General features: G+C 47.2%; 1 long non-coding RNA gene across 2 annotated transcripts in view; it reads right to left on the reverse strand.

The window, feature by feature from the left end:
- Positions 1-4,139: 4,139 nt before the first annotated feature.
- The window catches only part of LOC140914570 (uncharacterized), a 29,943-nt gene continuing 20,547 nt past the window's right edge, over positions 4,140-13,535 (reverse strand). The window contains exons 2-6 of one of the 2 annotated variants that reach the window (XR_013636062.1): positions 9,935-10,180; positions 9,240-9,337; positions 7,495-7,880; positions 7,130-7,169; positions 4,140-5,857 (exon numbers count right to left, since the gene is read on the reverse strand). This is a non-coding gene — a long non-coding RNA (uncharacterized LOC140914570). The remainder of the gene's footprint in view (positions 5,858-7,129; positions 7,170-7,494; positions 7,881-9,239; positions 9,338-9,934; positions 10,181-13,535) is intronic. The other variant, XR_012159899.1, reaches the window with a different exon arrangement.

The raw sequence follows: 13,535 nt of genomic DNA on the forward strand, positions 1-13,535 counted from the left end.
AACACGGAGGGCACTGTGCCCTGGAGATGAACTTCCCCAGCCCAGGACTCCACAGAGGAGCTGGTGAATGCACACTGAAAGTGGGGGCTGCTGGAGGCCAATGGCCTCCTGCATGGGAGGCAGCACTGGTGTTACCAGATTGCAGTGCAGGGGCTGAGCCCAGGGAGGTCTCAGCATTACGCAGGGATGGGGTGGTTCTCTCTTTATGGGGTGACTCAACAGGGGTTACCTTTACCCAGGAGCCAACATGGTGCTGGGGGAGCTGTGTTTCTGGCAGTGCCGAGTGCCTGGCCCTGGTAACTCACTGGGCAATGATGCAGGAGCCAGAAGTGCCAGCACTACCCAGGAAAAGGGGTAGGGCTGGTTCTGTGCATTGTGGAGATAAACTAGGGCAGGGGTTCTCACAACAATTTTTTGGTGGCCTCAGAGTCCAATCCCTGCTAGCAGCCCTGGGGGAGGGGCTGCTGCTTTGTCTCACCCCGCCCATCACTGCCCAGGAGGCTGTGGCTGCAAGAAACACCTGCCTGCACTTGAGAAACACTGAAGTAGGGGGTCATGAACTTCATTGCATCTGTCGGCCAAGCTCATTGCCTGTACCAGGTGCACCTTGCATCCCTCCACCCCTTGCCAGGCTCCCTGGGGACTCCTCTGCCATCCGCTCTATTTCAGGGTTCCCCTGGAACTCCCCCTGTGATGGGTTGGATCACAGAAAACCCCTTGGGAACTGCCAACTGATGTGCTGAGACGACTCCTAACCCATTTTTCCTGCCAGCCTTGGACTCCAGAACCTTGCCAGTTTGAGCCAGGCATGCTACCCTGTACAAACACAGACCAGGTCTCAACCACATTCCACACAAGCTGCAGCCTTAACTGAAAACAGCTTAAGAAGAGTTCCTGTCTCCAACACTCAGATGCCCACTCCCTATGGGGTCCAAACCCCAAATAAATCAGTTCTACCCTGTATAAAGCTTATACAGGGTAAAATCATAAATTGTTCACCCTTTGTAACACTGATAGAGAGATATGCACAGCTGTTTGCCGCCCTGGTATTAATATATACTCTGGGTTAAATAATAAGTAAAAAGTGACTTTATTAAATACAAAAAGTAGCATTTAGGTCGTTCCAAGTAATAACAGACAGAACAATGTAAATTACCAAACAAAACCTAATACAGTAAAAAAGTGATTACAGATGAAATCTCACCCTCAGAGATGTTCCAGTAAGCCTCTTTTACAGACTATCCTCCTTCTACTCTAGGTCCAGCATTCACTCATACCCCAGTGGTTACTGTCCTTTGTTCCAGTTTCTTTCAGGTGTCCTTTGGGGGTGGAGAGGCTACCTCTTGAGCCAGCTGAAGACAAAATGGAGGGGTTTGCCAGGGGCTTAAATAGACTTCCTCTTGTGGGTGGACTCCCCTCCCTCCCCCTGTGTAGAATCCCAGCTCAAGATGGAGTTTTGGAGTTATATGGACAAGTCACATGTCCATGCATGACTCAGTTCCTTACAATTGGCAGCCATTGTTTACATGCTACCTTGAAAGTCCTCAGGTAGACTTCTCATATACATTTAAGTCTTCCGAGATCTATCATCTGTTAAGTGTTTCTTGATTGGGCACTTAACTTGCAAATTCCTTTCTAAAGAAGCTGACCAAAGTCAGACTTACTAAGGCTACTTAAAATCAAAAAAGTACACAGCCAATATTCATAACTTTGAATACAAAAATGATACATGCATACGAATAGGATGAATATATTCAGTAGATCATGACCTTTGCAGCGATATATTACATGGCATATGTAGCATAAAACATATTCCTCTTATGTCATATTTACATTCATAAGCATATTTCCATAAAGCATTATGGAGTGAAACGTAACCTCCTTCTCCTAAACTTACTGCCAGAAACTTGGACACTGTCCACTGTGGAGGCAGTACATGTAAAATCCCCTGGTTACTTTTCTTTTTAGTACCTTTAAACCACGTGATGTTATTTATACATGTTTTAGCAAGTTTCGGGGTTCCTAGCCCCTGGGTGCTTGAAAACAGGTTGGGGTGGAGTACTGCTAACAGAATGCAGACAGCAATATCTTTTAAAGTATAGGTGTCTTGGCATTTAGCCACCAACACCATGAGGTGGCATGCCTCAGTTTCCCCTTCCACAAAGCAGCATGGGCCTGTTATGCCTTTGCTGCTGTGCTAAGCTTCCAGCCCATTTACAGGTATAAGCTGAAAAGTAACAGGCTTCGGGGACTGTCTTGTTACCATTCCTAGCATGTACAAAAGTTTTTTTCATGTATCAGGTATGTTCCACATCTTTAAAGGGTTTACCACTAGTATTAACTCCTTTGTCTTGACCCATAGATGAAGTAGCAAAAGACACAAGATTAACAGCAAATCTATGGTGGACAGGCTTTGTTTATATAATTTAGCTTGTTTAGTGTTTATTGCATTTTTCCATTTCTTTGGGTACCCTGATAGGCACTCTGATGCAGATTCTTCTGCCTCTTTGGAGAAGGCTTTTAATTCAGGTATGTGTTTGAGGCTTTGGCCAGGAAAGGGTGTACTGCAACCATGCCTGTCCTCGGGCCCTCCCTCTGAAATTTCCCCACCCCCTTGTGGAGTTTCCCAAGAGCAGAGTTCTCCCCTCAGCCTTGAAGAGACAGTGTTATTTTTTACAAGGGTGGCAGGAATAACATTATTTAATGGAGTGCTTTGGATTGGTAAGATCCCCTCGGACACACCACTCTTTGCCCCCAACAAGTCAGCTGGATGGACTCCCCCCTACAGGAGATCTGACGGTTTCCCCAGGTATTGAAATTATGGGGAGTGTTCGAATTTACAGGAGGGTGTCCGGGCTGATGAGGGGTGAGACTGTGAGGGTGAAGGTGGGCTGTATGGCACCATAGTAAAAACTGAAAAATGTTTCATAACCATTTTATTAGATTTAACTCATGTTTTAAAATCATCACACAAATTAAAGTTGGCTACTCAAGCCTTCTATGAAGCACTACCTCTACATCCTTCTTGGTTTCTTGTTCTAATTTTGCACAACTCTGTTAATGAACTTCTTGAATGAAATGCATTCATCTTTGGTGGCTTCTCATGTGTCCGGTAGTTCCATTTCTTCAATTGATATGCTCATTAGGTCATTCACATGATCAGGCTGAAGGCGACTTCTTTCAGAACACAAAATTCTATTCAATGATGAAAAAGAATGCTCAACTGGAGAGAGTCCAGCGAAGGGCAACAAAAATGATTAGGGGTCTGGAACACATGAGTTATGAGGAGAGGCTGAGGGAGCTGGGATTGTTTAGCCTGCAGAAGAGAAGAATGAGGGGGGATTTGATAGCTGCTTTCAACTACCTGAAAGGGGGTTCCAAAGAGGATGGCTCTAAACTGTTCTCAATGGTAGCAGATGACAGAACGAGGAGTAATGGTCTCAAGTTGCAGTGGGGGAGGTTTAGATTGGATATTAGGAAAAACTTTTTCACTAAGAGGGTGGTGAAACACTGGAATGCGTTACCTAGGGAGGTGGTAGAATCTCCTTCCTTAGAGGTTTTTAAGGTCAGGCTTGACAAAGCCCTGGCTGGGATGATTTAACTGGGAATTGGTCCTGCTTCGAGCAGGGGGTTGGACTAGATGACCTTCTGGGGTCCCTTCCAACCCTGATATTCTATGATTCTATGATTCTAACTGTAGCTGTTGTGACTGGGAGTAGCAAGAGATGAATTCCTACTTCTTTCATCCCAGGAAACATAGCACAAATATCGGGTCGAGCCACTAGTGATGATAAAAAAGAAGTTAAAGTCACATCTTCATTCATTCATCATATGATATTGCACTCTGTGTTCAAATTCTCTATTCTGTCCTGAGCACATGGCAGCCCCATTGCTGGTAGTGCCTCACTCCACTCAACTGTTGGTGTTTTATAGGACAGGCAACTGTAAAAGCTACGTAGAGGTTGAGTAGAATCTAGAAGGTTTCAGAGTAACAGCCGTGTTAGTCTGTATTCGCAAAAAGAAAAGGAGTACTTGTGGCACCTTAGAGACTAACCAATTTATTTGAGTATAAGCTTTCCTGAGCTACAGCTCATAAAAGCTTATGCTCAGATAAATTGGTTAGTCTCTAAGGTGCCACAAGTACTTATTTTCTTTTTAGAATCTAGAAGTCACTGTTGTAGCTTTTTAAGAATCAAGTCTGTGTACTTTTTCAGTTGTCTTAACAGACACTTCTTGTCCTCTTCACTTAAGGATTCAATATAAATGCCTTCATTAGTCAACTTCTGGACTGAAGTCTTTGCTTCTTCCAGTACCTTTTCAATAGATAGCTCTCTGATTGATCCAAAGGTAGCTTCTATTGCTGGACAAAGATCTACTACTGTTGTAGCAGATGCCTGGATGGCATTGTTTAATGACCCAAGTGGTTTCAACAATAGACTTACGAGAGAGAGAATGGCAATAGTCTTCTCTGAATGTAGTAGCAAAAGTAATCCACCAGCCTCACTACTTAGATCCATCCCATCTTGGTAGATACTTTCCAAAGCCAACAATAACGGCTGGAGTAATTTTAAGACAACAGCCAAGGATCACTAATGAGAAAGCCAGAGGGTTTTCCCAGGTTGGACTAATATGAACTTCAGTCCCGGTGTATCTTCTATATTTTCCAAGATATTCAATCTTTTTGGACTCTTGCTGAAAAAAGAATATAATGCAGACATTAAATGTATAGCTTTTTAAATGTCTTTTGAAGAGTCTGCAGCTCATACTAGCACTAGTTGGAGTAGATGGCCTCTGCAGTGTGTATAGGAGAGATTAGGGTTACACTTTTCTCTGAGCAAAGCTTGTACTCCACCATGTCTTCCTGGGAAGTTTGCAGCTCCATCAAATGCACAAGCAGCCATCTGTTTGGGGTCCAATTGACAAGCATTTAACTCTTCTAAGATGTGGGTTGTCACAGATTCAGCCGATGTGTCTTCTATAACTTGTACATCTAGAAATTCATCTACTGGTCTACCACTGACATCAAGATAACGTACACAATGACTTAATACTTGATGTCCATTTGCATCAGTGCATTCATCAGCCATGTAGGCAAATTTTTTGAATGTGGTGAAACAGTTCTTCACTTTTTCAACTGTTGAGTCTTTCCCTGTTGCACCGCACATCTCTAGCCAGTCAGTTGAGTTTCTCGCAGAAAGATAGTGAGCATTTGCTGGTCTTGTTCAGAACCAGTGTTCAACTACAGGATGAACAAGTGACAATGCACTTAACATTGGCCTCCAGTTTGTAGTGTGTGGTATCTCTTGCTTAAATAGAAAGTATGATGCCACAGCCGTGTTTGTTGGCATGAACTGTGTTGTGTCTCCAGCATTCTTAACAGCCTCATTAAGTACTTCTAAAATTGGCTTTGAAAGTGGGCTTATAAGGCTTTCTGCATGTTGATGCAGCCCAGAGGCCTGGTGTTTTGCTGTTCTTTCACATAATTTGTCAGCATTGGCTTTGCTGATTGGTCTGACAAACCAAGCTCCTCCACTTTTACCAGTTGTAGCATTGGGAAGCTTTCCTTCTTCGTAAGTTTTTTGCAAGAGGTGCACCAGTAGCCATCTTTTGTAATTTCAATAAATGGGAACACTTTGACTGACAAACATTGGGAACTGCCTTTAGGTTTTGGAGACACTGTTTCTTCAATAGGTAGCTGTATTTGTGCTTCAGGCTGGTTGGATGTAGATACGCCACTTGAACCTTCAGATGACATGTTGATATATTCTTGGTTCTTGATGTGTTCTTCACCTTGGTTAGTTTTTGAGACCTTTGAGTGGAAAAATTGTTGTATTGTTTTTTGTCTTTTCATTTTCACCTGCAACATATAAAAGAGATATGAATAAATTAAATGTTTTGTTACTATAATGCAAATTTTAACATAAGGATAATGCAAAATACACCAAAACATATAACAGGTCTAGATTTCTAAAAAAATATAAATTTAAAAAAAATGTATTTAATTTAAATTGACTTTTGAAAAGTAAGCCATTATGGGATAAGAGGGAAGTCGTCTCATGGATCAGTAACTGGTTAAAAGATGGGAAACAAAGGGGAGGAATAAATTATCAGTTTTCAGAATGGAGAGACATAAATAGTGGTATCCCTGAGTGGTCAGTACTGGGACCATTACTGTTCAACATATTCATACATGATCTGGAAAAATGGGTAAACAGTGAGGTGGCAAAATTTGCAGATGATACAAAACTATTCAACATAGTTAAGTCCAAAGCAGACTGCGAAGAGTTACAAAGGGATCTCACAAAACTGGGTGACTGGGCAACAAAATGGTAGATGAAATTCAATGTTGATAAATGCAAAGTAATGCACATTGGAAAACATAATCTCAACTATACATACAAAATGACGGGGTCTAAATTAGCTGTTAACACTCAAGAAAGAGATGTTGGAGTCATTGTGGATGGTTCTCTGAAAACATCCACTCAATGTGCAGCGGCAGTCAACAAAGCAAACAGAATGTTGGGAATCATTAAGAAAGGGATAGATAATAAGACAGAAAATATCATATTGCCTCTAAATCCATGGTACGTGTACACCTTGAATACTGTGTGCAGATCTGATCACCACATCCCAAAAAAAGATATATTGGAATTGGAAAAGGTACAGAGATGGGCAACTAAAATGATTAGGGGTATGAAACAGGAGGAGAAATTAAAATGACTGGGAATTTTCATTTTAGAAAAGAGACAACTAAGGGGGGATATGATAGAGGTCTATAAATCTTGATTGGTGTGAAGAAAGTGAATAAGGAAATGTTATCTAATCCTTCACATAACACAAGGACTAGCAGTCACCCCCATGAAATTAATAGGCAGCAGGTTTTAAAAAAAACAAAAGGAAGTACTTCACACAACATAAAGTCAACCCGTGGAATTCTTTGCCAGGGGATGCTGTAAAGACCTAAACTATAACAGGATTAAAAAAAGAACTAGATAAATTCCTGAAGAATAGGTCCATCAGTGGCTATTAGCCAGGATGGGGAGGGATGCAACACCATGCTCTGAGTGTCCCTAGCCTGTTTGCCAGAAGCTGGGAATGGGCAACAGGGGATGGATCACTTGATGATTACCTGTTCCGTTCATTGCCTCTGAAGCACCTGGTCTTGACCACTGTTGGAAGACAGGATACTGGGCTATATGGACCATTGGTCTGACCCAATATGGCTATTCTTATGTAAAAATTAATTATAATAATAAAAATGTTTAGTACAGAAACTCCCCAACATACTGATCTCTCAAGATAGCAACAATGTGAGATAACAACCTTGGTAAATAATGCATTTTAAAAATCTTGTCCTACTAGGAAACATTTATATAAGTTTCCATTCCCAGTCACAAATCTAGCATTCTGGAGCAAAATGACTAAAATATAGTCCAACAAACAAATGTTTATTTAATGTGCCCCTCACTTTTCCCTCCACCGCACCCCACTCACTGGTGTTGTCCTTGGTCAGTGGCGACTCAGAGTTCCGAGGTGCTTTCACATGAGTTCACCTCCCAAGTGGGGGGCAAGAAGGCATCTTGCTCATTCCTCCAGCTGCTCACTGTTCGCTCTGTCCACTGTTGTTCATTGTGCCACCGTTCACTCCATCGCTCTGTTGCCAATGGCCCTGCACCGTCACCTTCTGCTGCCACCTGCCTCTGTGACCTCTGCAAGTTGGTCTCTTGAGGTTCCACCGGGTCTCAGTGATTTCAGCTGAGCTCTCAGTGCGGGAACCTCACTGCTAGTGCAGGCGGGGCTGTCTCTTCCACAGAAACACTGTCCCACAGCAGGACTAAGCACTTAGACCTGATTATCAGTGATTTCAGCTGCAGTGGTCACTTAACAAAACAAAAGACTATCTATGGAGCCTAATCAGCTCTGTCTTTAAACAGTGGAGAGGGGCAGGTCAAATAGTACTTGTGACTCAGGCAGACCATCAAACAGAATGCCTGTCCCCACCCTCTCTCTTGATGCCTTCAATCGGTACAGGCTATGTACAGTTCTACTGCCCTTTACTCATACAATAAGAATAACATTTCATTACCCCCGCCCCCTACATTCAAGTGATTTGTAACCCAACCCCAGCCAAAATCTATCACTTGGGTAACACAGCTCTGTTTGCTGGATACCTATGTAGATCAGATGTGAATGTAACTACAACTGGTCCTGAAGCCTTTCCCCCCCAGCCCCCAGCTCATCACTAGCTGCCAGGGAGAGCTCATTTAGACTTTGCTTACAAACCATAATTTGAAATTATTAGGTTGGCCAACAACACCAAAATGAATGCACTGACATTGTCATAAAAAACAACAGCTGAATAAGGAAGCTAGTCTATGTTCATACTTTTCAAATCTATACTTTTATAGATACATGTATTTTATCATACACTTTATATGCTTTTAAAGTGTGTATTAATGTGGGAGAAGTGTAGGGTCCAACACACCTGAGCCTCCGTGTATCACCCTCAGTCCAATGGGCTGGTGGAGAGGTTCAATGGGACCCTAAAGATGATGCTGCAAACATTTATGGACCAGCATGCGACTGGGACAAGTATTTACCCCACCTGCTATTTGCATACAGGGAAGTGCCCCAGGAATCCACAGGGTTTTCTCCATTCAAGTTGCTGTACGGAAGGAGAGTGAGGGGACCCCTGAGGAATGAGTGGGAGGGGAAGGCCTCTTCCGATGGAGAATTGGTGGTGGAGTATGTACTGACCTTCTAGGAAAAGCTTGCTGAGCTCATGGGCTTGGCCAGGGGAAACATAGCCAGGGCACAAAGGAAGCAGAAGGTCTGGTACAAGCGCTCAGAGCATGCCCTCTCCTATGCTACCAGGGATCAGGTGATGCTCCTCATCCCTGTGAGGAAGAACAAGCTGCAAGCTGCCTGGGACAGCCCCTTCCAGGTCATCAGACAGATAAATGAGGTGAACTATGTAGTGGAACTGCCCAACCTGGCACACAGCCACCAGGTGTACCATGTCAACATGATGAAGTCATACTGGGACAGGGAGAAGTTGGTGTTGGCTGTGTGTGGGCAGTGGGAGGAGAAGAGAGACGATCCTCTGGTGGGTCTCCTCCCCAAGGCTGGGGCTGACCCCTCACTGAAATCAATTCGCCTCTCAGACCATCTTACCCCTGCCCAGCAGACAGAGATCAGAGAAGTGCTGCATTTGTATCAGCAGCAGTTTTCCAACCTACCTGGGCTCACAAACCTGGCTGTTCACTGGGTAGAGATGGTAGCCAACCCTCCAATCAGGTGTTCCCCATTCAGGGTCACTGGGAAAGCAGCCCAGGACCTGGAGAGAGAGGTTGGAAACATGCTGGTTTTAGGGGTGATCTGGCCATCCTCCAACCCATGGGCCTCTCCCGTGGTATTGGTTCCCAAGAAGGGGTTGATCCGGTTCTGTGTGAAGTATCAGAAGCTGTCACGGACTCACAGGTAGTGCCCACTCACAGCTAGTGCCCGTGCGATCCCTGGGGGGAACCCCCTTCAGTGAGACAGCCCTTCTCGGGGGTCCACTCTCTCTCGGCGGTTAAGCCCCTCTGCCTCCTCGAACCACACCTCTCTGAGCCTTAGCACACCTGTTTCTCACCGTGGGCCCCCTCAAGGAGTCCACTCACTCTGGACCCCCGGGGCCTCCACTTTCAGAGGGAATAATGCAACCCTGTTCTCTAGACAGGAGTGACTCGCAGCCAGTGTAAAACAGGAGGGTTTATTGAACATCTGAACTCAGCATAGGAAACTCTCAGGGCCCTCAGGCCTGGCTTCCCTCAGCACAGCACATCTAAGTCTCCCCTGCATTCAGGTGGACTCTGCTTGCTCTCTCTCTCTCCAGTCTTGAGCCCCCCTGCTTCCCAGCTGGGCATCTAATATCACCGTCCCCAAGCCTCACCTGTGTCTATTATCTTCTATCCAGGCAAACAGGGTCGCCTGGGCCTCCTCTCCTCTCTTCTGTCCTCTGGCACCTTCTGGCTGGAACCACCTGGTCAAAGGTAACCGGGGTCCTTTCTTTACAGCCCGTTGTCCTCCCGTTGGCCAGAACCGTCTGTGACTCCTGAACTGGACCTCCGGGTCACCAGTCACTGGGTATCCATTCTCCAGGCCGTTGGCTGGGGTCCCAAGTTCCATTGCCAGTCCTCTGTAACAACAAACCCCCTCTCCCATCACCTTGTTAAACCAGTAACACCCAGGGAAACTGAGTCCCATCCCCTCTGCATGCAAACCATTGGAAAAACAAGGAAAAAACAAGAAAATCCCTCACTTCGTCACAGAAACTCAATACCATCACCCTGTTTGATGCCTACCCCATGCCTAGGACCGATGACCTTAGACAAGTTGGGTGGCGCCCGCTACCTCACTATTATGGATCTCACCAAAGGCTACTGGCAGGTGCCTTTGGACCCAGAGGCCAGGGTGAAGTCTGCCTTCACCACCCCAACAGGGCTCTTCAAGTTCCTGGTCCTGCCTTTTGGCCTCAAGGGGGTCAATCTTCCAGCACCTGGTGGATCAGTTACTAAGGGGGATGGAGGACTTTGCTCTAACGTATATTGATGATATCTGTGTGTTTAGCCAGACCTGGGAGGAACATGTGTCCCAGGTGAAGAGGGTGCTCAGTCACCTCCAGGATGAAGGACTGACTATAAAAGCTGGAAAGTGCAAGGTGGGGATAGCAGAGGTGTCATATCTGGGCCACAAGTTGGTGGGTGTCCACCTAAAGCCAGTGCTGGCCAAAGGGGAGGCAATCAAGGGTTGGCCCACTCCACAGACTAAAAGCAGGTCCAGGCTTTCATTGGGATGGCAGGGCACTACCGGAGGTTTGTGCCACTCTTTAGCTCCCTGGAAGCTCACCTGATGGAGCTTTGTAGGAAGGGAAAGCCAGAGAGGGTGGTATGGACTGAGCAGTGCCAGAGGGCTCTCTGTGCGCTGAAGGGGGCACTCATCCAAAGCCTGGTGCTGGTAAACCCGAATTTTAACAAACCCTTCCTGGTGTTCACCGATGCCTCAGACATATGGCTGGGCGCGGTGCTGACGCAAACTGATACAAAGGGGGAGAGACACCCCATTGTGTACCTGAGCAAGAAGCTGCTGCCCTGGGAGCAGCACTATGTGGCCATAGAGAAGAAATGCCTGTCTCTGGTGTGGGCCCTTAAAAAGCTGCAGCCATATCTATTTGGGTGGCGCGTCACTGTGTACACTGACCATTCGCCCCTGACATGGCTACACCAAATGAAAGGGACTAATAACAAGATCCTGAGGTGGAGCCTGCTCCTCCAGGGTTATGACATGCAGGTGGTCCATGTGAGGGGGAGTGCCAATGTTACCAACCTTCACAGACAAGGTCAGCTCCCAGACAGCTGCACTGGGCAACGCAGTATGGGAAGGAGGTGAGCAGCCCTCCGTGGTGAAAGAACAGGTTAAGGACTATTTAGAAAAGCTGAACATGCACAAGTCCATGGGTCCAGATCTAATGCATCCAAGAGTGCTGAGGGAGTTGGCTGATGTAATTGCAGAGCCATTGGCCATTATCTTTGAAAACTTGTGGCATTCAGGGGAGGTCCCGGACAATTGGAAAAGGCAAATATAGTGCCCATATTTTAAAAAGGGAAGAAAGAGAACCCAGGGAACTACAGACCAGTCAGCCTCAGTTCAATCACTGGCAAAATCAAGGAATCCATTTTGAAGCACTTGGAGAAGAGGAAGGTGATAAGGAACAGTCAACATGGATTCACCAAGGCCAAGTCGTGCCTGACCAACCTGTTTGCCTTCGATGATGAGATAACTGGCTCTGTGGATATGGAGAAAGCAGCAGATGTGATATATCTTGACTTTAGCAAAGCTTTTGATACTGTCTCCCACAGTATTCTTGCCATCAAGTTAAAGAAGTATGGATTGGATTAATGGACTATAAAGTGGATAGAAAGCTGGCTAGATTGTTGGGCTCACTATCAATGGCTCAATGTCTAGCTGGCAGCCGGTATCATGTGGAGTGCCCCAGGGGTCAGTCCTGGGGCCAGTTTTGTTCAACATCTTTATTAATGATCTGGATGCTGGGATGGATTGTACCCTCAGCAAGTTCGCAGATGACACTAAAATGAGGGGAGAGGTACGTATGCTGGAGGATAGTGATGTTCCACTATCTCCCGGAGGATGTCCGCGGCGGCCAAGCACTACTCGGTCCCCGAGCGGTCCCGCTCCTCGAGGGTGGTGTTGAAGTCCCCGCCCAGGACCAGGCATTCGTGAGGATCCAAGATGCTGAGGAAGGCGGATGCCTGCTGATAGAATCGCAGCCGCTCCGGGCCCGATGTCGGGGCATAGATGTTAACGAGGTTGACCACGAGCCCCTCCATACAGACCCAGAGCTGCAGCACGCGGCCTGGCACAGACTCGGCGACCCCCAGCTCCTCGGGCCGTAGGTCAGGGGAGAACTGCGTCGCCAATCCAGACGTACAAACTGTGAGATGGCTAAAGTAGACCCTGTCCCCCCAATCCAGCCGCCAGCTGTCTTTGGAGGCCGGATCCGTTTGGGTCTCCTGCAGGAAGACCATACGGTACCCCCCCTCCCAAAGGAAGTCGAGCACCTGGGGCCTGCGGAGACCCATCCTACAGCCCCTGATGTTCAATGTTGCGAAAATCAGTGGTGCCATGAGGAGGGCTGGGGGGGATCCTCGCTGGCAGGGACGCACGTGGCCCCCATTGGGCCACGCCGCAAACTGTGACCTACCCTGTAGGTGAGCAACGAGTCACGGAAACCGCAGACCCACTGGTAGGCTGTGGCGGCCTGCTTTCCAGTCCTTTTACCCTCCCCCATAAAGGCCCTTGAGGCCCGGAGGATCTGATGAAAATCCCCCCATCACTGGAGAGCAAGCTGTACCTTGTTGCGGGAGCCACGGACATCTTCTAAAAACTCCCGCAACTTCTCTCGCAGCTCATCAGTGGGTGGGGTTACTGTCTCCTGGTCATCCCCTGACGGGGCCCTTGGTACAGCCCCGTGGCCCACCAAGACGGGCAGGCAGGGTACAGCCACGCGGCCCACCTCAAACCCTGGGGCAATAGGGAGCGGCGGAGGGAAGATAGCAGCCCCTAGTGGGTCGGGACAGGCAAACACAAAGGCCGCTCCCTGGGGCTCATCTGCTGGAAAAGGGAAGAAGACAGCCCCAGGGGCGGCAATAACATCGCGGGAGGTGGATGGGATAGGGACAGGGTCAGCATCAAGGGCAGGACCGGGATCAGGGACAGGGACAGGGGCAGGGGAAGAGGTGAGATTCTGGGCTTCAGAAGCCAAGCAGCTGGATGGTGGCACTTCCCGATCAGGCTCAAGAGTTGAAGGGGTGGGGAGGGGGCTCTCAGCGATGCCGGGCGCAGGCTCCATGGTGGGTTTGGCAGCCACGGCATCAGGAGGTGGACTATCTTCTTTAGGGCCCCCACCCGGGAAGGAGGTCAATTGTGCCACACCAATGAGGGGTGCCCCTCGTGGCTCGGGTCCCGGCTGCATG

Source organism: Lepidochelys kempii, chromosome 7 (genome assembly GCF_965140285.1).
Source record: "Lepidochelys kempii isolate rLepKem1 chromosome 7, rLepKem1.hap1, whole genome shotgun sequence".
NCBI classification, from domain to species: domain Eukaryota; kingdom Metazoa; phylum Chordata; order Testudines; family Cheloniidae; genus Lepidochelys; species Lepidochelys kempii.